Genomic DNA, 266 nt, shown 5'->3' with positions numbered 1-266 from the left:
CACCACTGCATGGAAAACAGCATTAATAGAAAAAAAAAACCACTCGTGTCATTCCAGAAAGAGGCTGCAGAGCCATCCATTGCCCCTGCTTGGCATCCAGAAAGCATTCCCATTTTAAAAGATGTGCACTTTTCAAATGCCCAATCCATTCTGCAGTAGTATGTTTAATTGCACAGAAGGCTTACTGTTTTAATGACAGTTTGTTTAAAGGGGGGGGGCTCCATAATTTATGGTTTAGCAGCTAAAAGTTTAGTCTTATATTTGTT

General features: G+C 39.5%; 1 protein-coding gene across 3 annotated transcripts in view; it reads right to left on the bottom strand.

Annotated features, from left to right (window-relative positions):
* Positions 1-266, bottom strand: part of AMOT (angiomotin) — a 96,571-nt gene that overhangs the window by 46,890 nt on the left and 49,415 nt on the right. The window lies entirely within an intron of this gene.

Source organism: Gavialis gangeticus, unplaced genomic scaffold (genome assembly GCF_001723915.1).
Source record: "Gavialis gangeticus isolate Ggan-Ray unplaced genomic scaffold, GavGan_comp1, whole genome shotgun sequence".
Classification (NCBI taxonomy): domain Eukaryota; kingdom Metazoa; phylum Chordata; order Crocodylia; family Gavialidae; genus Gavialis; species Gavialis gangeticus.
Note: the sequence above shows the minus strand (reverse complement) of the source record. Positions and strands in the feature narration are given on the sequence as shown.